At 42.4% G+C, this 19,762-nt stretch overlaps 1 protein-coding gene across 2 annotated transcripts in view; it reads left to right on the plus strand.

Moving 5' to 3' along the window:
- Positions 1-4,987: 4,987 nt before the first annotated feature.
- Positions 4,988-19,762, plus strand: part of LOC112228433 (heat shock protein 8) — a 20,620-nt gene continuing 5,845 nt past the window's right edge. The window contains exons 1-2 of one of the 2 annotated variants that reach the window (XM_024393755.2): positions 4,988-5,180; positions 9,542-9,638. The gene's annotated coding sequence lies outside the window, so the exon portion shown is untranslated. The remainder of the gene's footprint in view (positions 5,181-9,541; positions 9,639-19,762) is intronic. The other variant, XM_024393754.2, reaches the window with a different exon arrangement.

Raw genomic sequence — 19,762 nt, forward strand, 5'->3', positions numbered from 1 at the left:
AACATTTGTTTGCGGACCACCATAATAGCATAGAAGACTAGATGCAGCGTTTTGGAATAGAGCACAATAGTAATGGAGTCTTTTTGTAGACACTAACTCCACCATGGTTTGTAGGAAAAAAACTATGGGAAAATGAATGGAGTTTTTTGGGGATAAACACACGAAAATAAAGTTTGTGGTAAACACAAGCTTAGTTAGATCTTATACGTTTTGTTCTATGAGATAATCTCCATCAGCTAACATTACTTTTTGTGAATTTTGAAGCATGTATTTTACACAAAGCATTCATAATTCATAAAGGTCATGTTAACTGACTGATATTATCTCATAGAACAAAAAGCAAGGAAACAGGGAAACTTAAATCAGTTTAATCTCATTTTTATCAGCATGTTAAATGTGCAACCAGAGGGAAAACAATTCTAGACAACCTTTACTCCACACACAGAGACGGGTACAGTGCAGGAAGCACCAGTGACTCGGTCTATAAAAAAAGTGGCCAGATAAAGCAGATCCTAAACTACAGGACTGTTTTCCTAGCACAGACTGGAATACGTTCCGGAATTCTTCCGATGGCATTTAGAAGTAAACCACATCAGACACTGGCTTTATCAATAAGTGCATCGAGGACGTCATCCCCACAGTGACTGTACGTACATACCCCAACCAGAAGCCATGGATTACAGGCAACATTCGCACTGAGCTAAAGAGTAGAGCTGCCGCTTTCAATGAATGGGACTCTTACCTGGAAGCTTATAAGAAATCCCGCTATACCCTCTGACGAACCATCAAATAGGCAAAGAGTCAATACAGGACTAAGATCGAATCCTACTACACCGGCTCCGATGCTCTTCGGTTATGACAGGGCTTGCAAACTATTACAGACTACAAAGGGAAGCATAGCTGAGAGCTGCCCAGTGACACGAGCCTACCAGACTAGCTAAATAACTTCTATGCTCGCTTTGAGGTAAGTAACACTTAAACATGCATGAGAGCATCAGCTGTTCCGGACGACTGTGTGATCACGCTCTCTGTAGCCAATGTGAGTAAGACGGCAGGGTAGCCTAGTGGTTAGAGCGTTGGACTAGTAACCGGAAGGTTGCAAGTTCAAACCCCCGAGCTGACAAGGTACAAATCTGTCGTTCTGCCCCTGAACAGGCAGTTAACCCACTGTTCCTAGGCCGTCATTGAAAATAAGAATTTGTTCTTAACTGACTTGCCTGGTTAAATAAAGTTACATTTAAAAAAAAGACCTTTAAACAGGTCAACATTAACAAGCTCCGAGCATGCGCTGACCAACTGGCAAGTGTCTTCACTGACATTTTCAACCTCTCTCTGTCTGAGAGAGTAATACCAACATGTTTCAAGCAGACCACCATAGTCCCTGTGCCCGAGAACACTAAGGTAACCTGTCTAAATGACTACAGACCCGTAGCACTCACGTCCATAGCCAGGAAATGCTTTGAAAGGCTGGTCATGGCTCACATCAACACCATTATCCCAGAAACCCTAGACCCACTCCAATCTGCATACTGCACCAACAGATCTACAGATGATGCAATCTCTATTGCTCTTCACACCTGGACAAAAGGAACACCTATGTGAGAATGCTATTTTCTACAGATCAGCATTCAACACCATAGTGCCCTCAAAGCTCATCACTAAGCTAAGGACCATGGGACTAAACACCTCCCTCTGCAACTGGATCCTGGTCTTCATGACTGGCTGCCCCCAGGTGGTAAGGGTAGGTAACAACACATCCGCCACGCTGATCCTCAACACAGGGGTGCGTGCTCAGTCCCCTCCTGTACTCTGTTTACTCATGACTGCACGGCTAGGCACTACTCCAACACCATTATTAAGTTTGCTGATGACTCAACAGTGGTAGGCCTGATCACCAACAATGATGAGACAGCCTATAGGGAGGAGGTCTGAGACCTGACCATGTGGTGCAAGGACAACAACCTTTCCCTCAACGTGATCAAGACAAAGGAGATGATTGTGGTCTACAGGAAAAGGAGCACGCCACCATTCTCATCGATGGGGATGCAGTGGAACAGGTTGAGAGATTCAAGTTCCATTCGTCCACATCACCAACAAACTAACATGGTCAAAGCACACCAAGACAGTCGTGAAGAGGGCACGACAAAACTTATGAAAAAATTTGGCATGGGTCCTCAAATCCTCAAAAGGTTTTACAGCTACACCATCAAGAGCATCCTGACGGGCTGCATCACTACCTGGTATGGCAACTGCTCGGCCTCCAACTGCAAGGCACTACAGAGGGTAGTGCGAACGGCCAGATACATCACCGGGGCAAAGCTTCCTGCCATCCAAGACCTCTATACCAGGCCGTGTCATAGGAAGGCCCTAAAAATTGTCAAAGACTCCAGCCACTCTAGTCATAGACTATTCTCTCTGCTACCGCATGGCAAGCGGTATCGGAGCGCCAAGTCTAGGTCTAAGAGGCTTTCAAACAGCTTATACCCCCAAACCATAAGACTCCTGAACAGCTAATCAAATGTCTACCCAGACTATTTGCATTGCCCCCCCCTTCTACGCTGCTGCTACTCTCTGTTATTATTTATGCATAGTCTCTTTAATAACTCTACCTACATGTACATATTACCTCGACACCGGTGTGTGTCCCCCCCACACATTGACTCTGTACCGGTACCCCCTGTATATAGCCCCGCTATTGTTATTTACTGTTGCTCTTTAATTATTTGTTATTCTTATCTCTTACTTTTTTTTAAAGGTATTTTCTTAAAACTGCATTGTTGGTTAAGGGCTTGTAAGTAAGCATTTCACTGTAAGGTATTCGGCGCATGTGACAAATCATTTTTATTTTTATTTTTATTTGTATAAGATCTCCTAAGCCTGTGTTAACCTCAGGCCTTATTTTCAGCATTTATCCCAAAACCCTATTCTTTCCCTATAGGAATGGTTGAACGAACCACATGTAAGATTTATTAAAAGTTAAAGAGCAGCAGAATAGTGAGCAGATATTTTTTGTATTTTTTCTTTACATAGGCATTGCGCCATGGCCACCACTGACCAAATCTTTTCCATAACCATCTGCATTTGTGATAAGAACTGATTTTGTTGGGTCCCCACTTACATTGCATGAAATTGGCACTTTGGTGCACATTAAGAACACACAGCTTAGATATTCCCACCCCTTCCACCTCATCACAAGTGAGCTGATGTTAGAGAAGTAAATTGCCGAACCTGACTCACAGGATGGAAAAAGCCAAAGACAGTTTTTACAAACCGAAATTGCCAACAAATGTGTGTTTGATAATAGTGCCAGCCAAAAATAAAGCACTCAGGCTCAGACGGTTTCAATGAGGAATGACAGACTGATCTGTGAAGAGAAATGGTGAACGGAATGGTGAGAATGGTGAACGCAGCAATCAGGCTAGGTTCACCAGGCTATACCAATGTTGTACAGTGACTACTGTTGTTTGAGGTCTATTGGAAGTAGGATGAGGTTCACAGCTCTACAACATACTAATAGAATGAATCTGCAAATCATTTATCATTTCCTTTTAGTACAATTTCAAATCAAAAAAGAAAAACTAGCAGAACATTTAAATATTTAACACAAACGCCCACTTCCAAATTGAGCGTTTGCCCCACCCCCTAGACATGGGTGTTTGTGCAGGCTCAATCTAAAAGTTCAGTGAAAATTCCACAGAGGCAATCAAGGGTGAGCTATTACAATATCTGTCCAATCCTTTCAGAACTATACGTGCTTTGGAAGTAGGGTATGGGGGTTGATTTAGAATTGTGTAAGAATATAGTCAAGAGCATTTTCTAGACTAAAGCCTCAAATAGAAGGCTACAATTACATCTATTCAATATCTCTTCAGCTCAGTGTTCTATGATGGCATCTAGTGGAGAAACTTCATGAAATTAAATCCAGTGGTTGATACTGCATCTTGCATCAATAATAGAGTATGAGGAACTACACAGAAAGCTACACAATTCCCCCTCTCTCTAGAAGAGTCTTTTGCCCCAAAACCACAGAGTCGCTGGTTCGATCCCCCCTATGGCGGTTCCACTTCAATTTCTACACTGGTGACAGCAGTAGGATAGTCCCACAGGCCTTTGAAGAAGGTTCCCGTTTGCTTTTGTGCATGGGACTCTTCTAGAGAGAGGGGGAATTGTGTAGCTTTCTGTGTAGTTCCTCATATACTCTATAATGGGAGTATCAGCACAGGCAGTGCAACTGTCAAAAGACCTCAGGGCCACACGTTCAAATCCTGTTTTGGCCGTTCACTTTGAATTGATGAAATAGGTTGGTTAAAGGCTGACATACAGAGCCACCAGTAACATGTGACATTGTTACATTTCCTTCCTGGGAACATTTAGCCTAGAGGTAAGGCAGCAGGTAGCTTAGTGGTTAGAGTGTTGGGCCAGCAAAAGGTTTCTAGATCGAATCCCTGAGCTGACATGTCAAAATCTGTCGTTCTGCCCCTGAACAAGGCAGTTAACCCACTGTTCCTAGGCTGTCATTATAAGTAAGAATTTGTTCTTAACTGACTTGCCAAGTTAAATAAAGGTTAAATAAAACATTTAAATTAGTGGGGGCTGCTGAGGGGAAGATGGCTCATAATGGCTGGAACAGAATCAATGTGTTTGATGCCACTCCATTCCAGCCATTATTATTAGTAGCCTCCACTGATGTAAATTTGGTTGTATATTGGCAGATGTAAAAGCACAGTTCAAACTACATTTCTGGGACTCCGATTTCAGTGGGTCAGTCCCAGTTAATTGATTAGGTAAGGTCTAGAATATTATCTTGCTATTTCCGGGGCTATATAAATATTCTGTCGACCTACGTTTTTCCCCCCAAGGAATTTATGTAACGCACGAGCTAAACTTCAACCAATCAGAGTTCAATGCGTTGAGGGAAAGCGTTCAGAAAAATGTAACTGATCCTAGTGCTGGTTGATTCCTTACGTGGCCATATAACATATTCCGCATTGAACAATAGTGGCTACATTCTGATTGTAGATCAGTTTCAGTCTGCTAGAACATACTAGAAGTGCAACATTTCTTTTCACCGGCAGGTGAGGAGTTATTGGAAGAAGATATCCGGAAGAGGCTTCGTCTCATTCATCGGGTTGCGGAGACTGCGAACAGCTTTCATTCCGAATTGCGTCCATTATATACAGGTAATTAAAGCAACAAAATGTTAATCTGTTACATCATTGTCAGTTATAGGCATATGTAATGTGACGTTTCCTACAATTGTTTCTTGGCTACCCATATTTACTTTTGTGTCAGTGTGTCCTTATAATTAGAATCCACATGTGTATACTTATTTGTTGATTTAAGATAATTTGATGTCTACATTGTTGTATTCACTGGGGGTTTATTCAACCATTCTCTGAGACGACAGCTAAGAGATGCCAGTGCAGTCTCTAGAAAATGTAATACGGTACCGGTGAAATGGCCGCAATTAATTGTAATGCGCATGGATGCGGAGCCAGCTGTACTGCAGTACTTACAGCGTTGTCCTTCAGAATCACGGGTGGGGGAGGGTATAAAACGGTCGTGACTTGCGACAGATGAAATTTACCATTGAAATAGCGCGAGAGTTTGAACATGATGTTTTGAAACCAGCCAGCAATTTGGCGGCTTTCCGTTGCTATGGCAATAGACAGCTCTAAACTGATTGAGGACCACATTCATTAGTAATTAGGTCCTCAATCAGCTTAGAGCTGCCCTAGAGCAGAGGTTCCCAAACTTTTTATACCCCTTCAAACATTCAACCTCCAGCTGCATCCCCTCTAGCACCAGGGTCAGCACACTCTCAAATGTTGTTTTTTGCCATTGTTGTAAGCCTACCACACACACTATATGATACATTTCTTAAACATAAGAATGTGTGTCAGTTGTTGTCACAACCCGGCTCGTGGGAAGTGACAAAGATCTCTTCATGGACCAGGGCACAAATAATAATGATCAATCATTTTGCTCTTTCGATGAACAAACCTTATTTGTTCATCAGAAATTATGAATAACTCACCACAGGTTAATGAGAATGGTGTGCTTGAAAGGATGCACATAACTCCACAATGTTGGGTTGTATTAGAGAGGGTCTCAATTTTAAATCATTTCCCACACACAGTCTGTGCCTGTATTTAGTTTTCATGCTAGTGAGGGCCGAGAATCCACTCTCACATAGGTACATGGTTGCAAAGGGTATCAGTGTCTTAACAGCACGACTTGCCAAGGCAGGATACTCTGAGCGCAGCCCAATCCAGAAGTCTGGCAGTGGCTTCTGATTAAATAACATTTTCACAGAACTGCTTGTTGCAATTTCGATGAGGCTCTCTTGTTCAGATATCGGTAAGTGGACTGGAGGCAAGGCACGAAAGGGATAACGAATCCAGTTGTTCATGTCGTCTGTTTCGGGAAAGTACCTCCGTAATTGCACACCCAGCTCACTCAGGTGCTTCCCTATATCACATTTGATATTGTCCGTAAGCTTGAGTTCATTTGCACACAAAAAAAATCATACAATGATGGAAAGACCCGTATGTTCTCCTTGTTAATGCAGACAGAGAAGAGCTTCAACTTCTCAATCATAGTCTCAATTTTGTCCCGCACAATGAATATAGCTGCAGAGAGTCCCTGTAATCCTAGATTCAGATCATTCAGGCGAGAAAAAACATCACCCAGATAGGCCAGTCGTGTGAGAAACTCGTCATCATACAAGCGGTCAGACAAGTAAAAATGGTCAGTAAAGAAAACTTTAATCTTGTCTCTCAATTTAAAAAAACGTGTCAATACTTTGCCCCTTGATAACCAGCACACTTCTATATGTTGTAAAAGTGTTACATGGTCGCTGCCCATATCATTGCATAATGCAGAAAATACACGAGTTCAGGGGCCTTGCTTTAACAAAGATAATATTTCACTGTAGTGTCCAAAACATCTTTCAAGCTGTCAGGCATTCCACTATGTCTCCTTGTCATGGCTTTTGCGCCATCAGTACAGATACCAACACATTGACCACCAAAGTCCATTTTATGTCACAAAGCTGTCCAGTAAAAATTACACTCTTGTTGTCCTGGTTTCCAGTGGTTTTCAGAAGAGGATGTCTTCCTTAATTGACCCTCCATAAACATAATGGACATGTAGCGGGCCTGGCACAGCTCCTGGTATATCTGTTGACTCATCCGTCTGTAACGCACAGAATCCCCCTCAATCAGCCTCCCGAGGAATTATCTTCAGCGAGACTGGGGTTCGGCAGGTCCTTATGGCCTAATGTGGCTCCGCTCTACTCATAGAACTGGAGTTACAACTCCGGTAACTATCGTTCTATATCGTGGAGCTCTGCCCCATAGGGGAGCTCAACGCTCCAAAATGTGCTCCCTGTCGAGCCTAACTCTTCCCACTTAATGAACAGGTCGGGCCTAGCAATGGCTACAACCAAATCCCGCAGTACTGTAACACACTATGAAAACAGACTGTGTCACAATGTACTGCGTCCTTGGTCTAATCCACCCTACTCAGTCTAAAGGCATAGCCAATGACTAGTGGGTAGATAAACATAATGAGTCATACTAATCTGTACCCGTGGATAGATGAGCTCAAAACTGTCAATAGTAAAGATTAGTCTAAAAGTACTGTAACACCAGTTACAGAAACTATATCCCTAATCCTTCTGCGCAAACACAGTCGTAGACTTGTGAGCAGGATACAACACATGACTCTACTGGTCCACACCCTCAGCCAGGAGTCATGTCATCTAGTTATTCTAATAGGAGAAAGCGGACCTAATGGAAACCCTGTCCATTGATCCTGCGTTTCCCGCCTTCCCATCAGCAATGCTGAGTGCAGGCTGAACCAATTTAGAAGACCTACTCACTGATTTCTCAGTGTAACCCGCCACACTCAATCCATAAGCAAAGCCAATGATTCGTGGGCAGATAATAGAATATGGGCCACCTACTCTGCATCAGCAGATAGATGATACCTTAATATTCTATCAAATTTAGTGACCGGTTTAATAGTAAAGTAATACTAGTTACAACACTATTTCCCTCATCACTCCTCCCCAACACAGTGATACACTGGTGGGCAGTCTCGACATTCCCTGTTGTACTGACAGTGTCAGACAAAGGTCATGTCGCACGCCTCTCTCCTTGACAAAAAGAGCAGACCTAATGGGAAACCTGCCCAATCGTCCTGCATCTTTTCATAATTAAAGTTCTCACTTCATCCATGCTGAGTACAGAACTAGCTAGAGAGTTATACGACATGTCTAACAGGTAGAATCGGATAAAAGAGACAGTGACGCCCACGGCGCCGCTGCACGAATATCCTCTACCCCTGTTCCTCTAAAAAGGGGCGTAGACGCCGCTACTCCACGAGTTGAGTGGGCTCTTATTCCCTGAGGCAGTGGCCACCCTGCCACCTCATAAGCCGTCTCATTGCCTTCACAAAGCCAATGAGACAGCCGCTGTTTTGAAAGTGGTCTACCCAGTGTACTAGCACTGTGACACACAAATAGCTGAAGCGATGACCTAATCGTCGCTGTGCGTTACACGTAGCACGCCAAGGCGCGCACTGGGCACAGGCGATGAAGCCTCTCCACTCCACATGAGGGGTGCTCAACGGTCTGTGACCTATAAAAGCCCTTAATAACCTTCGGCATAAATGCAGGGTTAGGACGTAACACCGCTCTGCTCAGATCGCCGTTAATGGCAAGGCAGTCGGGTCTCGTCGAAAGAGCACCCATATCACTGACGCGATTGGCCGTAGTCAAAGCAAGCAACAGTGCCGTCTTCAGAGAACATCTTGAGGGGGATTTGATTCAGTGGCTCGAACGGTGTCTCGCAGAACGCCTTGAGTACCTAAGTTATATCCCACTGGGGCAGTGTGGCCCTAGGCATTGGCCTAAGCTGCTGCGTTCCCAATAGAAACCGTTTCACTAGAGGGTGACAAGACGATGTCTCTGCCAAACCCATCATGACAAGCTGAAATTGCTGCCGCGAACACGTTAATGGTGGTGGGTGAGCGCTGTTTGTGAAACATGAACTGTAGGAAAGAGAGCATGCCCTTGACATGACAGCACACAGGTTCCACATTCTCTGTGGCAGTTTTTTTTTCAATCTTGGCCAGTAGAGTGGATTTTTACGGAGAAAAATCCAGACACTTCCCAACATCCTCGTCTTCTCTAGAGGCGCCGTCATCATATGACGCCTCAGGACCTGAGGCTAACACAGACATGGCGTCCTCTAGAGGGAGATCTACCCTGAAATGCCCACCGCTCCTTCCTCTCCTTTAAGAAAGGAGGGCGCAGCTAGGGCATTTCGGGGGATCTGTGAGGCTGCCCCTAGCACGCTGTGAACCTAAGCACACGAAACATAAGTTGTGCAGGGCCATAGCTGCCATAGTGGATCAGCGACACTGAGCTCTTAAAAGAGCTTTTGGGGTGGAAAATGCGTGCTCATTGAAGGATGATGTCGAGACCAGGAGATCGACAGCGGGTTCGTCCTGAGACTTCTCTCTTCTCTTCTAGGCTTCTTCAGGCCAATCCTGTCGCTGAAGATAATGGGAGGCTGATTGAGGGGAAGAGTCCCCTTATATAGGGACACCTGTACTCCAATTGACTGCAGGTGTGTGTATAATTTCTCAGGCTATTCACTGCCTAGGCAGCGGGGTAAACCACGAGGAGCAGAGCTCCACGATATAGAACATCTCCTGCCATGTCACTGATGTGTTGTGAAACAGTGTTGTTTGATGAAGTCATTGTCTGTATAGTTTTTTTGGGCCTTTTCCCCCAACATTGTCCCAGCCGCATATCCGCGGCAGCAGGAGGAATTAAGTCCTTCAAATAGTATGGGACTTGCCTGTCCTAGCCACTCGGTAGCTCACCATATAAGACGCTTCTAGCCCCTTCTTATTAATGGTATCTGTTGCTTCTATACATCTTACTACTCAAGTCGTCTTTATTGTCGCTCCAAAACCCCCCGTGGCTTAATTTTCAAATGGTCATGTTTTGTTTCTAAATGTCTGCGCAATAGTGAAGGTTTCCAGCGAGAGAGTAACGGTTTATGTGATTGGATGTTATTTATTTATGACTAGGCTACCTGTATTTGACATTGTTGTTATTTCGCTGAACACTAGATGGTTTAATTTTATTTTTGGCAATGAAACGAGGCTACTCAGGCAAGAAAAAAACCTCACCCAAATGTGAATCACATTTTTATTTAGCGTACCCCGATGGCATTGGGCGTACCCCAGTTTGGGAATACCTGCCCTCGAGGCACCAGAACATCACATTTAAGAACATTTTGAAGATTGTTCCACAAATAAGGTGCAAGAAAACAGAAAGCTGATTTACCTAACTCAGTAGAGACAGAATTTTCAGAGTTAGCCATCCCTGAGACCAGGTGTGGTAACTCGTATGTCTAAAGTTTAGTAGTGATGTTAGGTACAGTGGGACTTTTTGCAAAAGGGCTTTATAAATGCAAAAATGGTAATGTATCAACCTACGTGACATCAAAGAGGGCCAACCAACTTTCTGGTAGAAAATGCAGTGATGAGTACTAAAATTGGAACCGTAATAAAATGGTCTAACCGCTTTAATGAAGTGGCAGCTGCGTTCATATAGATGTCGCCATAGTCTAGGACTGAGAGGAACGTTGACTGAATAATCTGCGTTCTACTATTTAGCGAAAGGCAGGACCTATTTCTATAGAATAAGCCCATTTTTATTATCCGCTTCTTAGCAAACTAATCAATCTGCTTTTTAAAAGACAGCTTTTCACCTATCAATACTTGTATGCCAAGATATTTGCAAGCATGGACACGATCAAGTACATATTGTTAAATCAGACTTATTTTTATGCGCTCCAGAGAACAACATATACTAGTTTTACCTGCATTCAGCACTAATTTCAGGTCAATAAAGCTTTTCTGTAATACAATGATGACAGACTGTAGTTCAGCTAGAGCCTGGTCAACTGGGGGCAATAGCATACACAACAGTAGGCTACATAACAAGTGCAGGCTACATTATTTTTTTTTACATTCAATATTCTTAATGTAAAAAGTACAGGACCCGGAATCGACCCCTGCGGACACCTTTCGTAATATCCAGGAAATCTGTTTGAACACCATCAGTAGATATACATTGAGTTTCATCTGTCAAGTAATTTTAAAACCAGTTACATGCAGCCTGGTCTAGACCAATTGAGGAAAGCATCCGAATTAGCAGTGACTGATCAACTGTATCGAAAGCCAATGAAGAGGGCAGCACAATGTTGACTTTATACTTTTAACTTTAGACTCCTCATTCATTTGTAATGACAGCTAGGTAGTATTCATGTGGGATGTAAGTGACATGCCAATTTAGCTAACGTCACTTCCATTAGGAAGCACGATGACAAGCTGGTGGGAATGACTAATTCACTGATGTTGTATCGAGGTGCTTGCCAACGTGAGTGCTTCCTACTAAGTAGCAGTATTTACGGTGTTGCCGGTGGCTGCTAAAGGCGTCCGTATGCTTCCCAGACTAAATAGTTTCCGCATACATATGAAGATATTTTGATGTTTTTTCGTCAAAAAAAATGTTGAGGCAAGCCCAAGTCTGTAGACAAATCCTACACTTCCTCATCAGCGATTGGTCAAAAGTAGGGATTCTTTAATGAAATGCCTGTTGTCATTTAACGAGAGACGACTCGATCTCATGCACATTTTTTCACTGGAGAAATACTGCACCAAATATTGTAGTCAGATGCAAAATTGCGCACCTAAGATCTCGACAAAAACGTCAAAACGAATGGCAGATTTCTTCAGTTATCTTCATTGAATGACTATTTTGAGGAAGTGTCTACTGGCTTTTCTCGTAATTCAAGCGAAGGTCTTTTAAAGGAGTATGCGAGCACACTCATTCGGCTAGTAGAGCTCGGCTAGACGCCAGCCAAACTGAATCATGCTGACAACGTGACCAATTTTCTTCCCTCCCATGATTTGATAAAAAGTAGGATACTACCCTATATAATAAATAACTAATACTGATAACCATCTAGATGTCAAGAATGAACGGTAACAACAAGCACTGCGGTCCAGCAACAGTGTGGGAAGTAGCTGGGCTAGAGTAGCCAATATTAGGTTGACAGTCACAGTAAGCACACTCAGGGCCGGCCCGCACATTAGGCAGGATTACGCGGCTGCCTAATCGACACACAAAACCTCACATAATTCTGCCCAAAAACAATGACCATTTCTCTCAACCAGTGGTATATAGGATTTTTAGGGGAGGGCTGATTCCGCCCTTTGATGAGCAGTACCCACTTTGTCAAAGGCAGGAGTGTAAAATATTTTGCATGTCCATTCCCTGCGCGCCTCTCCACGGTGCTGTTGGAGATGCATCGCTGTGGCGCTCTACCAACATTCCGTTAAAAAAACCATCTAACTTAAGCTATTTCTGCTACATAATTTATGGTATAAAAAAAGAATGTGGACTTTTCTGTAGCCTACAGGCTGGAGATAGAATGTATGACAATGTAATGAGAAGGACACACGTCATGCGTGTTTCTCCGATCAAATAGCCTAACCTAAATGGCGCCTAATCAAATGAAAAATACACTGACATGTTAACACACCTAGCTTCGATGCAACCAAGAATGTACTGGACTCGTGGTTGCATCGACGCTAACAAACAGCATATCATAAAAGCAGGACAGGTCAAAGTAAAATGGACAATATGGAATGGACAATCAGGCTAATCACAAATGCAGTCCAGGAGTTTCACCCTGTGTGCTAAATTTGTCATGATCAGTGGTTTCCAGTTTGTATCTGTCAATTTTTGATGAGCTGATCATAGCGAAAAATAATATACTACTGCATTTCCTGCTGTAGGCTAAACACATTGCAAATAGAGTACCACAGTATGAATCATAATACCCATAAAACCTAGTGGTCAAACAAGGAAATGGTTCCAATCGTTTTTCCACCATACATTTTTCCCTGTAGGGGAGTTTAGAAACACTTAAAATAAGGACTGTGTTTCATGTAGGCTTACCCTGGCGTGATGTTTTGATAATCGTGTAAATCTCTCCAAGACAAGGTGACTTATCAATATATTTGCCTGCATTTTTACATTTACATTTTAGTCATTGAGAGTGACTTACATTAGTGAGTGCATACATTTGAATACTTTTTTCGTACTGCTCCCCCATGGGAATCGAAACCTCAACAGTGGTGCTGTGAGCGCCATGCTTTACCAACTGAGTTACACAGGACTGAATAAATTGGCTATATTTCTTTAAGTTGACAATTCTGTGAACTGTCTTGTGCAAGTTTTAAATTGACACAATACCTGTTAGTAAAGGTGTCAGCTAGAGATGACTTGCAGGAGCTAGCAGGGATTTTTTAGTCTTGCATGATGTCTACTTTGATGCTAATTAGCATTTTCGAATCTGAGAGAAAATAGAGCCAAATATATTGATAAAAGTCACTGTGTCCGAGAGAGATTTACATGGTTATCAAAACGATATGCCAGAGTAAGCTTACACGAAACACTGACCTTTTTTCCCCCTAAATTTCCCTATTGGAACCATTTCGCTCTTTGACCGCTAGATTTTATTGGTATTATGACACCTCGACTGAAGAGCTCTATAGGCTCAGGATACAGTGGCTTGTGAAAGTATTCACCCCTCTGGGCATTTTTCCTATTTTGTTGCCTTACAACCTGGAATTAAAATAGATTTTTGGGGGTTTGTATCATTTGATTTACACAACATACCTACCACTTTGAAGATGCAACATATTTTTTGTGGAACAAACAAGAAATAAGACAAAAAAACGGAACTTGAGCGTGCATAACTATTCACCCCCCCAAAGTCAATACTTTGTAGAGCCACCTTTTGCAGCAATTACAGCTGCAAGTCTCTTGGGGTATGTCTCTATAAGCTTGGTACATCTAGCCACTGGGATTTATGCCCATTCTTCAAGGCAAAACTGATCTAGCTCCTTCAAGTTGGATGGGTTTCGCTGGTGTACAGTAATCTTTAAGTCATACCACAGATGCTCAATTGGATTGAGGTCTGGGCTTTGACTAGGCCATTCCAAGACGTTTAAATGTTTCCCCTTAAAGCACTCGTGTATTGCTTTAGCAGTATGCTTAGGGTCATTGTCCTGCTGGAAGGTGAACCTCTGTCCCAGTCTCAAATCTCTTTAAGACTGAAACAGGTTTCCCTCAAGAACTTCCCTGTATTTAGCACCATCCATCATTTCTTCAATTCTGACCAGTTTCCCAGTCCCTGCCGATGGAAAAACATACCAACATGCTTCACTGTGTGGATGGTGTTCTCGAGGTGTTGGTTTTGCGCCAGACATAGCATTTTCCTTGATGACCAAAAGGCTACATTTGTCTCATCTAACCAGAGTACCTTCTTCCATATGTTTGGGGAGTCTCCCACATGCCTTCTGGCAAACACCAAACGTGGCTTTTTTCTGGACACTCTTCTGTAAAGCCCAGCTCTGTAGAGTGTACGGCTTAAAGTGGTCTTATGGACAGATACCCCAATCTCCGCTGTGGAGCTTTGCAGCTCCTTCAGGGTTATCTTTGGTCTCTTTGTTGCCTTTCTGATTAAAGACCTTGCCTGGTCTGTGAGTTTTGGTGGGCGGCCCTCTCTTGGCAGGTTTGTTGTGGTGCCATATTCTTTCCATCTTTAAATAATGGATTTAATGGTGCTCCGTGGGATGTTCAAAGTTTCAGATATTTTTTTATAACCCAACCCTGATCTGTACTTCTCCACGACTTTGTCCCTGACCTGTTTGGCAAGCTCCTTGGTCTTCATGGTGCCGCTTGCTTGGCGGTGCCCCTTGCTTAGTGGTGTTGCAGACTCTAGGGCCTTTCAGAACAGGTGTGTATATATACTGAGTTAATGTGACAGATCATGTGACACTTAAATAAAGTCCACCTGTGTTTAATCTAACTAATTATGTGACTTCTGAAGGTAATTGGTTCCATCAGATCTTATTTAGGGGCTTCATAGCAAAGGGGGTGAATACATATGCATGTACCACTTTTCCTCTTTACATTTTGTTGGGAAACAAGTTCTTTTTTTCATTTCACTTAATCAGTTTGGACTATTTTGTGTATGTCCATTACATGAAATCCAAATAAAAAATCTATTTAAATTACAGGTTGTAATTCAACAAAATAGGAAAAATGCCAAGGTGGGTGAATACTTTTGCAAGGCACTGTAACTTCTGATGAATTTGGGTATCTGATATTCAGAGCTTAAATTGCCAAGTTGATTAGTTACAGGAATCAGGACTAATAAAGCCAATGCAACTGCCTGTTTTACAAACTGTAGTTCTACCATATGGATGGGCATTCATTGAATTCCATTGTGGGCTGACACTGTAGGCTACACCCCAGTAAGCATGGGCCAATTTCTTTTGGATGTTTGGTTCAGATTTGGTCCGGTCTGAACTGGCCTTGATTTGGTCCAAAAATAGACTTCTATAAATGACGTCTTTTCAACTTTCATTCAGAACTTAAAATGAACCTAACTCTAACGTCTGGAAAATACGTATTTTAGATGTCTTTTCAATGTAATTTTGATTACTGGGGCTATTCTAGATTTTGCTGGGTATAGATCGGTTAGCTGACAACAGTAAGGAAAATGATGTGCGCGCTTCCTGTTTTGTGATTCTGGTTGGCCAGATTGCTAGCAAGAATGACCAGAAACTGCCAAATGGGGAGAATCATAAATGGCTCATTTCATCTTATTATTGATTCCATGTCAATTTTTTTTAGATGTTTTGACTGATTCTATTTCAATGTTAATATGGCTAAAATTCACTAGCTAGCTAACAATAAGGCGACCAGATTTCTGAAATGAAAACCGGGGACATTTCCAGTTCGGTGGTCACTATATCATTAAAATATCCAATGTTATTATCTATGAAATAGAAATGGGGGACAATTCTGATTTCATGTATTTAGTCTAATAGGCACACTGTGATAGAGAAAACAACTATATGACAGAAACACTACAGACAAGACAGAACTGATCTGAACAGCCATTCAGTGGTCCTGGTAGAATAAGAGCGGAAGACCACATGAACAAAATTTTAAAAACAGACAATAGTATATATGAAATACTTAACAAACTAATAAAGAAATAAGACGATGATGAGATTGGTAACTACATAATATACTTATACCAACCTAATCTGTATATTTCTCAGAAGAATGTATTTTCTTCAGGATTCCCTCTGTCTTTGGCAAGCTTCTCCATGAACTCCTGGTAGGGGAGGTTGAAGTTTGTCTTCACAATAAGCACGGCCTTGATGGTAGGAACAGTGAACCTATTTCTTGCTGCTGTCCAAATATCATTCATTTGGGAGAACACTCTCTCGACTGGTGCATTACTTCCAGGTAAGCACATGACAACAGACGCTAATCAGCCAGGTTAGTGTGTGGGACGTCATTCTTTTTGAAGTCGGTATCCACCATGCTCCATCTCTGACTAAGCGGTGTCTCAGATGTTTTCCATTCTTCAAGCGATCCCTCCCCTTTAGGAACTCTTGCAGGCCAGTAACCTCGTCAAACAATGCATCCACATTCATGGTCACTTTGGGGCTGCCATCATATACAGTTGAACTCGGAATCTTGATCTCTTCACGCTGAGGTTGCCTTTTTAAAAGGAGACAATGTAAATCTTTTAGATTTATCTGTGTGCTTTCCCCATGCTTGCAAGTAGTTCACAGCCACAGTGAGGAATGATTGGGATGTTTTGAGAAAGCTCTCTTTAGACATGGCTCTATTTTCCTCTAGCTCTCTCAGAAGTCCTCTGACCAAAACTGGAATGAAGTTGTCATCACGTCTTGCAGTCAATTTTGCTTCAACGTTCCCAGAATTTCAGCTGACTCCACAGCACAGCGGTCCTGGCCTTCAAGCATCTTGATCGTGTCACTGAATACGGGCAGGTTTCCATGGACAAATGCCAGCCAAACTTGAGTCAGTGGATCTTCAAACATTGTTCGCAGGACAACAGGGTATTTGTCTTCAGAAAGAAAAAAATATTTCAATGGCACATACATTTTCATCACTCGTTCTAGAGCAGGGAGCATGGACAGTCAGCAAACATTGCTGTGTCCTAAAATGATACTCCTGGCCAACACACTCACAAAAGCTCTTCAGTCTTTCTACTCTGACGGTGAAAATAGGAAAATATCTTTTTTAGCAGGTATTCAACATCAAGGGGTATCATATCCAAGCTGTTCTGGCTGTGTTATGAATGATGTGGGCAGGACAACCTAAGCCAATCACCTCCTGCTGCAGAGCATTTTTAACTTTGGTATGGACATTGATCCCAGCCTATTCGGTCCTCCAAAGTTGGTATTTGTGTTGTCGGCAGGGAATTCCACGACTTTGTTTTCCAGGTTACATTTTTGGATGACCACCAGGACCTCAGATGCAATTTCCTCTGCAATTTGCTTCCTCTGCTTTTCCACAGCAGTTTTCTCTTAAACTAGCGCAAGCAAGTAACGTTAGTTAGTAGATGACGATTGAATGAAGCTGCTATAGCGAGCAGCCCCATCTGTTGGCCAAAACAAGCACAACACGATTGAGACATCAACCGGTAGGCTCCTGCCTGGTCTTTCTTGCCACGTAAAATATTATTTCACTTCGCGGTCTGTTTTTAACGCACAGTTAAAAACGGGGACAGCTCCAGCCGGGGACAGGCCACCAAAAACGGGTCTGGTCACCCTAGCTAACAAACAACTTTAACAATGCATTTGAGAGACAAGGGTTCATTGTGCTAATTTATTTATGTTTTCAATAAACATTGGAGACTAAATATAGTTTACATGTTGTCAATAATCTAAGCCAACCCTGTTTGTTTTGCCTCCTAGTTGCGCATGCCTTGGTTTTGTTGCTAAACAACCAGCCTGTCTATAGGAGGGCACAATTTCTTTGGCCAGTCTAGGGTGGCAGAACAGCCAGGACTGGGCCTGAGCACACGCATGCAACAGTACACCCATCATCAACTCTTTCATCGAAAATAAACAATCATACATTTTATTAACTGAGAATGTACAATTACTTTGTGTAAAGCTAACAGTTAAATATGACTCATTCATCCTCTGGCTTCAAAGTGTTAAATCCAACTCTTGCGGTAGTTCAATTGTAAATCCTGTCTGTCGCTGTATTGCATCTAGTCACAACCGTGCAAAGCACGTGCCTCCCCAGATGGTCAGGGATCATCCCAGATAAAGATCAATCGCATTTGCGAACCACGCCAAACTGGGTGAAAGTGCAATGATGCAATTGCCAAGGCAAGACACATTCTGACATTTGATTGTGTAACATAATAATAGTAAGCTAAATAGTGTTGATGGTGTTCACTGTAGTATAATTTATAGGTTCAGAGATGGAAAAAAGCACCCCAGATTATTTTGTGTGTACACCTAATAGCTTGAGTGCCACCCACAGCCCTATGGGTTTGTATGCCCTGCTGTCTCAATGTGTCAACCTCTGCTACATGGTGAATTTCCCATGGGACTGCAGTAGCATAGTCTTTACAGTAGTAAGGCAGCGCACCATGTATACCTCTTGCCTTGCCTAAGATGGCTGCCTGGCCCATCCAATGCCAGCCCATACATGAAAGGCGAAGATGCATAAAGATGGCAGCCCCCATGTACTTACCACAAATGCCTCGTTTGCTAAGTTCACCATATTGTACATTGCTCACCGTTAAAGAATTGTAAAGGCATTACATGATTCAAATTCAAGCTCCAAGACAGCTGCAAATTGAAAAAACAAAAAAGTAGATTGTGCTGATTGGTTCAATTTGCCAGTTTAAGAACTTTGTGGGAAGTAATAAAAACAAGGATGTCATTTCCAATAGTACCTCTTTTTTCGGCACTCAGCAAATTTCAGGTTTGCTGAGCACACCTTAAACGTGATAATTCTGTGCAACTTCCGGCGTGTGTTTACTGTGAACATTGAGGCTTTACTCGCTTTAAGTTACAGTTTTAACAGTGACCACATAGGCTATTGTGACTATTTGATCAAAGTGTAGGCCTACCAGAGTGGCTTACCATCAAAACAAAAAATGCATCCCATAACATTTTAACATGGAAATAGCTGTTCTATCATTCACCTACAGTAGCAGCAAGTGTGTGTTGTTCAATGTAGGCCTACATTTCATGAGATGTAAAAAAACAAAAACAAGGAGGGCTTGTCATGAACCTGTTTATCCACTTGTCCTGAAAATGTTGTTTGATGCAATAAACCACTTTACAAAATAACATTCATTATTATTCCCATACCATTATTACAAGGAATCAGACAAATGCTATCCTCTTCCTATTGGCTACTTAGCTTATGCAGTAAACACAGTCCAGTTCAAAGTGAACAGCACAGATCCATATATGGCTATTTACATATAGGCCAACTGCAGTTCTGATAGGTTATGGTGCGCCGGTCTGTGTAAAGTATGTGCCTGAGTCGTGCTTGTCAATGCAGTAGAATCCTACTCCGATGTGTTCTGCCTACAAGAAAATCTCTTGCATAGTTTGCTTTGTTTCGGTATGTTACATTGGAAGTGGCTAATATTGTGTTGATTCAAGCACAATTCCCACGGTAGAGCGAAACGTTGATAGTGTTAATTAAAGGAGGAAACTGAGTGAAGTTCAATCTTGTGCTTCTCTGCACACGCTGATATTTCTTCTGCACTGCAGTCCAAGAGGAGCTGCGTGCAGTTTAGTA

This window comes from Oncorhynchus tshawytscha, linkage group LG30, assembly GCF_018296145.1.
Source record: "Oncorhynchus tshawytscha isolate Ot180627B linkage group LG30, Otsh_v2.0, whole genome shotgun sequence".
Taxonomy (NCBI): domain Eukaryota; kingdom Metazoa; phylum Chordata; class Actinopteri; order Salmoniformes; family Salmonidae; genus Oncorhynchus; species Oncorhynchus tshawytscha.